This window comes from Amblyomma mixtum, chromosome 10, assembly GCF_055824585.1.
Source record: "Amblyomma mixtum isolate Tamu chromosome 10, ASM5582458v1, whole genome shotgun sequence".
Lineage (NCBI taxonomy): Eukaryota > Metazoa > Arthropoda > Arachnida > Ixodida > Ixodidae > Amblyomma > Amblyomma mixtum.
The window spans coordinates 175,228,064-175,236,667 of NC_143021.1; positions in this window are offsets into that span (position 1 = coordinate 175,228,064).

Consider the following 8,604-nt stretch of genomic DNA (forward strand, 5'->3'; position numbering starts at 1 on the left):
TGACCGGTGTCGCTCATCGCGTCGCTCAGTTTCTGAATTGCAGAATATTTTAGTCATGTCCTGGAAGGAGCTCTAGCGAGACAAACCAATAGCAGAATGCTTTGCAGGTATGCAACTTCTGACCTAGCTATTTTTCGAGTGAAGTTTGTTTTTCTGGCTCGGTTTCAGCGAAGAATCTGCCAACTACGTCTGCACTGAAATGACTCAGTGAAAGCTCGATATTAATAAGAGAACAAGAAAGGCTGTCGTAGCGTATATTTTGTTAATTGTTATCGAAAGGAGTCTGAGAGAAACGTCACTTTTCGCAAGTCGCAGCAGTAGAATGTAGTCTGTTATACCAGAACAATTTTCATTCGTCCTTTTACCTCACTTTACGCTGTTTAGTCTTAAAAGCGGGTACTGGCAAAGTTGTATTTCACTGATTAGGTCAGGAGACTGGCGAGGCGGCGGCACCAGAGCAACACTGAAAACGCACTGCTATATCGCCAAGTCTCGTCGCTTCGTGCGAGTTTACCAGCGGGAGCCGTCGTCCGCATGGCATGTATATACGCCGCACTGTCGAGAAGATCGCTTCGCACGGTTACCGCTTTTACCTGAGCTAAGCACTCTTCTTTCACAGACACGCCATGTGACTGTCTGTTGGTTTGAGTACGCTGGGGCGCACCGAAACACAGCCTTGACATTTGAGTAGTTTCCAAGCAATGTGCAGACGGCATCCGCCTAACGTATACTGCCTCGGACAGAATAATGGAGACCTTTATAATAGGGCTACCCTGTCGTTTATAGGGCCATAGGGAATAGCGGAGCGCCATTGCGCATGCGCAAACCGGAGGGGCGTTAATGTTCTGCGCACTGGCGCCCCGCTATTCCCATATGGTCCTATAAAAGACAGGGACACCCTATTATAAAGGTCTTTAATATGGACCACGTTTACGCGTACAAACTTTTATTTCGCGTTGCATTACGTAAATATAAAGGTTTGCAGCTTTTGTGTGCAAGGGCGAAAGTAGATATTACTCTCATATATGCATCAAAAGCATGGATTACTTTTCGCTCAGGTAACGCATAAGAAGACTGGCTGTCGAAGCGTGGTCCATATTGCTATGTCCATGACTAGCCGCCGCGGTGGCTCAGCGGTTATGGTGCTCGGCTGCTGGCCCAAAAGACGCGGGTTCGATCCCGGCCGCGACGGCTAGAATTTCTTTGGAGGAGAAATTCTAGAGGCCCGTGTACTGTGCGATGTCAGTGCACGTTAAAGAACCCCAGGTGGCCGAAATTTCCGGAGCCCTCCACTACGGCGTCTCTCATAGCCTTAGTCGCTTTGGGACGTTAAACCCCATAAACCAAACCATGACTGTACACATAATACTGCGCGGTGCCGCCGGTAACCTGGGGAATATTCAACGTGACCGCAGCGGTGGCCTAGTTGTTTCAGCATCCGCCTAGCATGCCGGAGGTGCGGGGTTCGATACCCAGTGCCGCCGGGTACCCACCGGTGACGCAATGGGTGCAAGCTCTCCCCTGGCCTGGTGCTCGGTTTCGTTAGCGTGAAATGCTTGGGAAATGGGTCCTTGACCCCACCTTGAGTAAAACTGAAAAAAAAAAAAAGCTTGTGCAATCGCGCTCTTTGGCCACAGTTGCCCTTCGGCCATAAAAATCCACCATCATCATCATCGAATATTCAACGTCATCGGAGAACCTTCGATGGCCCGCATGGAGGGCTTCTACTATAGTAGATGAAGCACGAAACGGCTGTTCCCCGACAAAGGACCCCCTTCTAGCGAATGTCAAGCTAGCAGGCTCTTGAGAATCGGCTGGCGCCATTGGCTGGAAGGAGGTCCTGTGTCGGGGAAAAGCCGTTTTTTTTTTCTTGAGTTGTATCTTACTCTATAGAGGCGCACAGGTTCCTTCAGTATGGGTGCCGCTGGGTACCGTTCGGAAGGAAAGTTTTTAAGCTCGGTTTCATGTTCATCGCTGTTTGCGGACGGTGTTTACCTGAGTTTTCCGATAGTGGGAGCTATAGTCGGATACAACTTAAGTCTGCAGTGAAGCTCCGCCCACATTCAGCCTCCGCGCACAGAATTCCTCCACGACAAGGAAGTAGTACGTTGCTTAAACGTTTCTTGTTACCTAAACAAGAAGCTCTTCGCAAGGAAAAAATTAGGAGCTCTCGACTTTTGATACGTGGTTTGTTTGATATAGTCAAACATTAAACAGCTAATTTCCTTTACTGTTGCGATTGGCCGGCGGAGCAATACAAGACGCCGAGGACCGCGGCCCAGAGTCAGCAACTGGTGTTTTTTTTTTCATTTCATTTCATTTATTGAACCCTCAAGGCCAAAGGCATTAAAGAGGGGAGTAGTTACAAAAACAAGAAAATACATAAACAGATGCAGTACATGATACAAAACAAAGTATTATCATACTCCTGTTGTACAATGTTAGCTAGTGCAGAACGAAAATGCTGGTTATCACTTATGTCGACGATATCTGCGGGAAGGCGGTTCCATTCGCGTGATGTACGAGGCAAGAAACCAAGAAAGACTGAAATGCAGTTACAGTGTTACACGTTTCAATGCCAACTTTGTGACGATGACCAATGCGGTTTGACACGTATCTGGGGGACGAAAATCCAGTTGTATCCCACTATAAAAACATTCGCAGTGAAGTCGCATCAGGCAAGTGCGCCTAAGTCAGCTTCTCCTCGGGGCACACACCGTCTTCGTCGGACTGCGCGGTCGCGCAGGCGTGTGACCCCAGGGGAGACTCGAGGAGACACCTGCGTCGTGGCGGTCCTCCACAAACGGTGCCCCGTGACCGCGCGAGGGCCTCTCCAAGCGGTCGGCCGCCGAACGCGAAGCGTGAGAAAGTTCAACAAGAGACGAGAGCCGAGACTCCGCCGCGGCAGATATCTCGGAACTCCCTCGCCGCGATATCAGAACGTGTGTAGCGCGCCGCCTCCGAGCTCCCCGATAACGGCAGTCAACCTGCGAAGAGAGGTGATGATATCATCGCTCGCCTCTTTACGAGGTGCGTCATCCGGTCCTACAAGGTGCGGAGAGCATGCAAGGTGCCGTGGTGGTAAATTCCTCTGGCATATCGAGGGGGGGGGGGGGGGGGGGGGGAGTATTCCTTTTGCCTGCCTGCTTGGCGGTAAGTCAGGGCACTACAGTGCTGAACCGACGTCTGGAAGGGATAGAATTGGTTTGGGGTCGGATGAAGTTCTGGAGAAAATCGCTTACACGCATGCAGGTAGCTCAAAAAGCAACTGAAATTCATCGGCTCCGTAGGTTTTTCTTATACATACCGAACAATTGTGGACAAAATCATTTCTGAAGGGGAAACACTTTATGAACGAAATCTTTTCTTCTGTGGTAAGATTTCACTCGAACAAAGAATATATTCGCAGATCTCCCGTCAACAGGCTTGCTTTTTTTTTTGCTATTCACGTTTTTGCTACGTCAAAACTCTTCTCCATTGTTTTTCTATGGGACTCTTAACTGCTTGATGCCAGCGATGGAAATTTTTTTTTTAAGATTTAAAGATTTGACTACTGATCATAAGAATGGCCCATGACCTTCAATATTTCCGAAACAGTATAATTAAAATTTCCCAATATTCAAAATTTTTGTTGAAGAACGTTGGACATGGCCCTGTAAAAGCCGATGCGAACAGTACGTAGACAAAATGGCAAATTCAATTCGGTGATCCAGAACATATTGCCGCGAATCTTTGTAGTGTTTCTTCATTGTTCAAAGCTTCCGGCACGTCACTTTATCGCTTCTTTGCTTTTATTTTTTCTGACTCCACGAGCCGGAAATTCTGTTAAATGGCGGATTCGGATTCAGATCCTCAGTTCCAGTCGTGGATAAGTAGCGACCCGCTCGTTGGAGGAATGCTCAGCCTTGCGCCGCAAAGCTCAAAGCGCGTCTAATGTTCCAATAGTCGATGCGATGCTCCGCAGTGCCGACTGGACTATGCCATGAGAGAATCATCTCGACTGCGCTTCTACAGTTCCTAGTTCTCGTACTTATTCTCGAGTCTACGCTTTCTTGGGGTGAGATGCGGACATCAGAGGATTTAGCGCTCCCGAAAGGTGACTGTACCGCGCGCGCCCATGTCACCTTCTTACACAAATACACTCCATATGTGTTTTTCGGGCAACATGCCGTTACAAGAAAAGCTTGTCTTCACTGAAGCGCTCGTGAAGCCGCACCATGGACAGCCATAAAGGACAAGCAAGACAATAACGAAGCTATCATAACGAGAAAGTAGCTCGCTTCTAACCACTGCCTCCACGACCTTGCTCTCAGCTATGGAATGATCAACGGACTAGAACTGTATACGACCACCATCATCAAAGGGCTGTTGCCATTAGAGGCTGTTGCTAAAATCATTTGACGTCAGAATGTCAGCATAGCCGCCCACAGCTGCGAACACATCAAATACCGCCACTGAGCAGATAGCTTGAAGGAGAAATTAGGCTGAAAGAAATGACGAGAACGAATGAAGTAATTAGCAGTATTATTATGAAATTAAATTTTCTTCAACAAAGGAAAGGAGTCAACCACGTCGCAGTAGAGGGCTCCGGTTGTCTCCATAGCGGCGCCACGGCATTTCAGTGCGCACTCAGATACCTCAGCGGGTTCCCATTCTTCGTTCCCAGAATGGGTAAAGATAATAATAATAATAATAATAATAATAATAATAATAATAATAATAATAATAATAATAATAATAATAATAATAATAATAATAATAATAATAATAATATTGTCTATTTTTTCGTGAAAGAGATGGAGGGGGTAGTGGCTAAAAGCTGCAAAACAGTTTGACAAGAGCCCACGGTCCCCTCTACAAGGCGGTACAAAGGCACACGTATTGTTAATGGCTGGACAAAACGGTGAGACAAAGGAAAAAAAAGCTATTTACATTCATGGCAAACAAAGTGGCTAGCTCGCGAACCGTAGTGCAACGTAAATTAAGTCCATTATCGTTTAGCTCATTAAGGAGAGTAGGCAGGATGAGGGACAGTTTTTCATGCAATAATTGGCACGAGGAGGGACGAAAAGCAGTGCACCACCTGTAAGAAAACAGTTGTCGTATATATGGAGCCCTCAATGGGGGCAAAAGAAAGTAAAGCTGCAGTTTTGCACGTATTAAAAACAGTTATACGTACTGTACACTGTAGCATGCATGTGAGTCGTGCCTACTGGGTGCATCCCAATTATGTTAGGTTGAATCCCATGTACCTGTACCGCTATAGCTGGTGCATTACCTCGTTAATCACAAACCACGGCGCCGGAAGCGAAACCCTCATGAACAAAAGCTGAAACAAATTAAAGAAAAAAATACAGCACCCGACGCAAGTCCCCTGCGCAAATGATTGGCGCCAGGAAAAGTGCGCGAGGACGGACACCCACCCGCAGAAATTACCCGCTCCCAAACAAGCGACTGAAACGGAAGAAGAAAGAGCCTAGGAAGCTGGAACACCCCCCCAAAAAATCCGGAGGTCGGTCATAAATCAAAGGCCGAAACGGCAGGTTAGAAGCTACACTTGGCTTCGCTGCTCGCACTTAGCTCTACCCCGCCCCGTCAGCTAACAAAGCCCTATCTGCCTCCCTTTTCTCTCCTCCTTCATTATGTCACGAGCTCCCTTTACCCTCTCCCCCCTGTTCGTGCGGGGCCCATTTCGGGCAACCCCATTCCTTTTGTGGTTAGCCGTCGCCGACGGCCGTATACCTGTAGTATAACAGAGAGCAATTCGTCGCCACCGGCGGGTTCGTTGTAAACGCAAGGGGGGCGGCCAAAGACGAGGCAAAAGAAACTGCGGACTAGGAAGAAAGGAAAGAGGGAGGGGGGGGGGTGGGGTGTAATAGGCGTCGCCGCCTACTCTGGGACCAGACTGGCGCCACGGAACTTGATCGGCGCCTGTCTGTTACCTACATCGGAGAGTGACCACGTTTGCCCGGATCCGCACCTCCTCAGCGGGCCCGCGCTTTCTTTAGCGTCCGCGTCGGAGCGCCGTCTAGGGGAGAGCTAACGCAAAAGAGGGTAGGTGAGCGACGGAATTGAAAGGGGGCGTGGTAGTTAGCGGGAAAAAGAGAAGGAGTCTCCCCTCTATGTTTGTAGGAGCGTTAAAGCGGAGGAAAATGGGTGGGGAGGGGGAGAGGTTGTGGCGCCAGGGGGGACGGTGTGAGGAGGGTGAGGAGAGAGGCAGGTCTGTGAGGTTTTGAACGCCGAAGGAAGAGGTGTTGAGAGAAGGAAGAATTGAAGGAAAGGGAGTGGGGTCTTTTGTGTGGGCCGTATTTTAGGAGGGCTCGCGGAGAGGAGACACCATCGGCGCCAGCATTTTAGCGCCGTCGGCGGGCAGGAACTGACAGGCTCACCAGAGGCGCGAAGAATGCGGAGAACTACTTCCTTTCATTGTAAAATAGCTCAGCCGGCGCCAGTGCGCTCCCGATGACGACGGCTGTATTACAAGAGTCGAGCGCGGGGAAGCCGGAATCGACTTTCTTATTTCTTTGTTGTAGTTTTTCTATTTTGCTTTTTCTTTGGGTCTTTGCGGATCCAGAGGATTTAGTGAAAGACGGCCGGGATCTTTCCCCCGCTGATCACGCCCGAAGCAGCATCCGTCCCTGGACTGAAACGAACCGGAGGCCGTATACGCAGTTGGAAAGGTGTGAATGCGATTTTCCGAAAACCCGTCCTAGCGGGGGATGCTGTTCTGTTGTGACCGGCACTGCTGTCGACGTTGACGGAGAGAATAAACAAGAACGAACGGGTCAAATCCACACTTCATGAGCTCTAACTTCATGTTACGCGTTATTTTTTCTGACCAAAAAATGCATGAATAAGTAGAGGTAGGAGATATACAATGAATATCATGACATACGAATAAGTAGATAATAGTTAGATAAATCACAGACACACCAAAAAATACTGTCACAGACCGACACGCAAAGATATTTTGGAAAAATCATTTTTATTTTTTGCTCTATTCGTTGTGTGATACCCCCGGAGGGTTATGTTAAGCTCGACGCCTACCGCAGGGTTACCTGCGCACCGCAAATGAGCTGCTTCCTCGAGCCAGCATATCTACAATGGCAGAGCGTCGACAATGAACGTTTCCACTCGCGGTCACGGCCGGTCTGCAGAGGGCGCGGTGTTGAATTTTAGACACCACTCGTGGGGGTACGTAAACTATACGTTGGGAAGAATCTCCCCACAAGCAGCACGGATTCTGCAAAATTATCAGCCCACACGGCGCATTCGGCTAATGTGGACGCCCGCTCATGCCTCCCTTGCTGGTAATGAGGCGGCTCACAACCTAGCTTGAGAACTGCCCCGCCGAGCTGGGTCGTGCGCAGTCCGCCCGCCCTACACTCCGGCAAGGTTGTTTTCTTACAGAGATATCTTGCAGCACTACAGACTTGCAAGACTCAGATTCCCCCCAGCAGATCAAACGCTCTCGAAGCAACAGGCCAAAGCCTGGTGTAAACTTCAAACAAACACCTATCCAAATCCCCAATTGTGTAGCTTCTATTCGAAAGGACTCTACTCTACTCTAACAATGTGATGCCAAAGCCGATCTAAATCATATGGTCTGGAACTGCCCGCTGTCCCCACTCGCGAGTCGGTTCATTACCGATTCTGCTCATTGGGAGGCTCTATTGCTCAGCCCCGACCCGGGGACCCAGATCAAGCTCCTCCAGCTGGCTGAAGACGCCGCCGCTGCCCAAGGGATAGCGGTCGCCGTTTAAGTGGGGGACGACTTCGGGTCGCTCCTCTATATCCGCTGGAAATAAAGTTTCACCACCACTCGTGGGCATTGTTTGTGTAAGGTACTTAACTTCGTAGGACGCAAGGATAAGGATCGAACTTTTGGATTCGCATGTTGATGTGAACGAACAAATTGCAACCTGTAAACCGACGTCATTTTTATAAAAATTGCTGATTATCTTATGTGAAGCAGCCAGTATGCCCCCTGGCTGGCGTTAATTTTGCACGTCACTAAAAAAAAAAACACCGCTATCTAACGCCAACGAGAAAAGAGATTTCTCAGCGGTTGTTGTTGTTGGCCTGTGCTGGAATTCTGAATTTCTCAGTTAGCACAGCCCTGTCCCGTCAACTTCCTTTCTTCTGTCGCGTGTGTCTTCGTAGCTTCGATACAAACGGACATCTCTATCGAGGCTACGGTGGATATCCGTTACGGAGGCGCTTGTGTCGACCCTAAAATACCGAGCATTTAACTACTGGCGCTTGGATTATTATCTTTGTCGCCTACATGGAACTGAATTGCTCGCAAATTAAACAACCGTGGCAGTCAGTTTAAACTGAGCATGAAGGCGTTTAGTAGAAAGGATGGTTTGGTTTATGGAGGGCTTAAGGTCCCAAAGTGACTCGGGCTATGAGGGGCCTCTGTGAGGGGCCTCTCTATGAGGGGCCTCTATGAGGGGCCTCTATGAGGGGCCTCTAGTACACGGGCCTCAAGAATTTCGCCTCCATCGAAATTCGGCCGCCGAGATCCGCCGGGGCCGTTTAGTAGACAGCAGGAAGTACCCGTGTACCTTGCTTCGAATATCAGGATGTTTGATAAGAAGA